This window comes from Zerene cesonia, chromosome 28 (genome assembly GCF_012273895.1).
Source record: "Zerene cesonia ecotype Mississippi chromosome 28, Zerene_cesonia_1.1, whole genome shotgun sequence".
NCBI classification, from domain to species: Eukaryota; Metazoa; Arthropoda; class Insecta; order Lepidoptera; family Pieridae; genus Zerene; species Zerene cesonia.
The window spans coordinates 1,857,772-1,861,211 of NC_052129.1; positions in this window are offsets into that span (position 1 = coordinate 1,857,772).

A 3,440-nucleotide genomic window follows, 5' to 3' on the forward strand; every position below is an offset into this window, starting at 1 on the left:
AAACTTTCGCATTTATAATATTAGTAGGATTATACTATATACAATGTAACGAAAAATTAATAAATCACGATGTTTTCACATTTTAAATTGTAGGTTTCTTTTGAGAGTTGTGAGCGAAGATTACCACTATGTGGATTACAAGATTTAGACATTACAAGACTAGAAGACTACGTGGTACCCAGGGTCAGATGGGGGGACTGGACTTACTGTTAGGTACTTACTTAATTATTTTATAGTTTGATATTTATTTGATTATATTGGAATCCAAATAAATTATTTCTTATATTATAAAAATACACAAATATTTACTACCTAGATCGTGATTAAATGAAAACCAAGGAGTCAAATCTCGACGGAGGTGTCACAGCTGCGCGAAAAAATCTGCGCATGTGTGTGCGCAAACGTATCTATATGTTTACGCTATATTCCAATCACTACCACTAGCCTTTTATATTCAATTAAGTTGTAACATAAATACCTATAGATAAAAATTAATAGATGCTTCTGATTAGGAGTATTTAAAAAAAAATTAAAAATTTTCATTAACAAAAAATGTTTTGTATTATTACGTATAATAATTTAGCTATACAAAGCTTTATTACAGTTAACGTTTAATCAAGTTATCGGTCGCATAAGTCGAATCAAACTCCACCCATCACACCTCACTCAAGAATTTGTTAACTCACTAAAAACAAAACTTATATAAGTTTTCCTAAACACTTTTAATATAATTAAAAACAAAAAAAGGAATATAGAAGTATACTATTAGATGTTTCTTGCATACTAAACTCATACAAATATCAAAACGTTCTAAATTTAAATTTAAACAAAATCAAAATTTAATTACACTAGCGCACAGACATCTTGAAATTCCGTTCACTTTGAAGCTACGAAAATCCAATAAAAAGCTCGGCTCTTACAAACTTCTTCTAAACTTGATCCACTATCCAAACTATTTAGCTCCGCCCATTTAAGTGCAATTTAAACGTATGTTGTTCTCGTTTCAACTTATATCATTACGGGCTTACAAAATGAGACAGCACTATCTTACCGTGTACATTATCATAATAGTTTTGAGGTCAGTAACGAATAGATTTAAGTCATAACAGAATCACGAGAAAATGAGCTTTATGTAAGCAAACTTAAGTATGGTTTTAGTGTGCTCTGATATTGAAAATTATTACATTTTGATTTTATGCTTACGACCGTGAACGGAATAGAGCAAAATTTTTACGCGAGCAATTCAGTAGCATAAGATGTCGCCGTAAGAGCTATAGTGGCGTAAAAATGATCAACTTAAGACGTTCTAGGAAAAAAATACGCGGCAGCTAGTTACTCTGTATCGACGTCTTGCGCAAGATGGCGGTGAGAGGCGTTCGAAATTTGAATTTCTCAAAGGAATAGGTGGGGTGTTTATTTTATAGGTTTCAAGGCGAGATACCGTTTGAAGCGGTGTAAAGCGCTTATTAGATATCGTATGGGTATAGTCGTCTAATAAGATAATATTCTTTAATAACGTTTTTATCTGTTTCTTTAGTAGAGTTTTTGCGTTCTTATTAATTAAAATTAATGCGTAGGAATATTGAAGTAAATAAATAAAAATAATAATAAAGTTTATTACTATAAATTAATTAATTAGGTCATTAAAAATATGTATTTATTTAGGTACTTTCAAACTGTTCCAGCAATGTTATGTAATATAAATTGAATACAATTCATTATTTACTAAAATAATCTATTTTAGTTTTAAATATCTGTTTCTTTGCCACGCAAAAACCATAGTAATATTCAAATTCTTTATTTCCCTCCAAAATTCACACCACTCCAATACAAAGCAACCAGTTTTCGAATCAATGAAAATCGTCCAAAAAATCTCGTTCTTGTACCTACACGATTCTCACGACACCTCCGACCTTGCCTTATCCATTCTTATCCAGCGCTAACCGGACCGAACCGGTTGCAGCCGGCTATAGCTGGTCATAAGTGGTTCGATCTAGAAAACGTGAGAAATGTAAGGTGTCTTGTAAACCTGTTGCGATGGACAGGTCGAGTATATGAGGGGGTTATGTTTAAGAATTGTATTGAATGAATTGTTTGATTTCATCCATCATGTTAACATGTGTGTGAAGATGTTTTTAGTATATTGTCGGTCAAATACTGTTAGGCATTTTGTTTTTATTTAATTATATGAACTAATTATATTTAACATAATCATTATAACAAATACAGTAAATAAATTAAAACACGCTTTAAAGACAGAATTAACTTCCTAAATTGTCAACATTCTTATGTATAGTATACATAAGGTAATACGTATATTTATTTAATACTGGCGAACCTAATCAGGGTAAGATAAACTCATGAAATTATTGTATTGTCACCGATCCTTAATAAGTTTACAAAGTTTGAATTATATCTGACCGTTTAAAGTGGGTCAAAATCTGAGAGTCTTTTACACATAAACTTGTATGTTTGTATGTAACCGACTAAAATCTAATAAAAACTCGTTAAAATAAAACAAATCGGTTGTCCCAGAAAAAAGTAATAATACCTTAATAAACACAGAAATCATTCGAACTGCGCACCTCCTTTTTAAAGTCGATTCAAAATACGTTCCATAATTAAAATCACTTTTTAAAATACATATCATAATAAAAAACGAATAATTAAAAAAAAAATTATTGTCACCAAAAAGGATACATACATATATAAGCTGCTTAAGAATAAGTTAAACAATGTAAAATTAATCAATATTAAAATAACAAACACTCATTCAATTTCCACCAATAAGATTCGGAAATGCACACAGCCAAAATAAATAACACCCAAATTAACACACTAACACGCAAATACGATATATAATTACTACGTTCACAATACACGTAATTAATTCAATAAATTGTCGGACGGGTCAAGGCCGGTCAGGCTGTTAATAGATTGACCACGTGTCTAGTCTAATAGGACGTTATCTTGTCCTAGGTTCATTCAAATATGAATTTAGCTGTAGGTTTAGCTATGCTCGGTCAGTTGGCTTGTGGTATATTGGTTATTATATAAACAATGATGGCTCAGTGGTGAGGACTTCGGATAGTGGGGGTTCGAGAGTAGATGAGTGTGCAGGAATTATTTTTTGGCTTAGTAGAGGATAAGATTCATTTATAGACGAGGTATAAGCTCTTACAATAGAATTCCTAAAAGTATTAAGGAGTTGAATAATGCTCAATTTAAAATCTATATTAATTGAATTACAGAGATATGTAGCTATGGTAGGCGCTATAGCATTAATGAATACATGGTTTATGAAAATCTATAGAATGTTGTCTCTTAAGAAACTCTCTTAAGAACAGTTTTTTGGCATCGTTATAATGTATTTTTCATTTTATTTTAACACTTTTGTTACACATAAAAGAAAATATATAAACAATTGTTAAAGATAATGT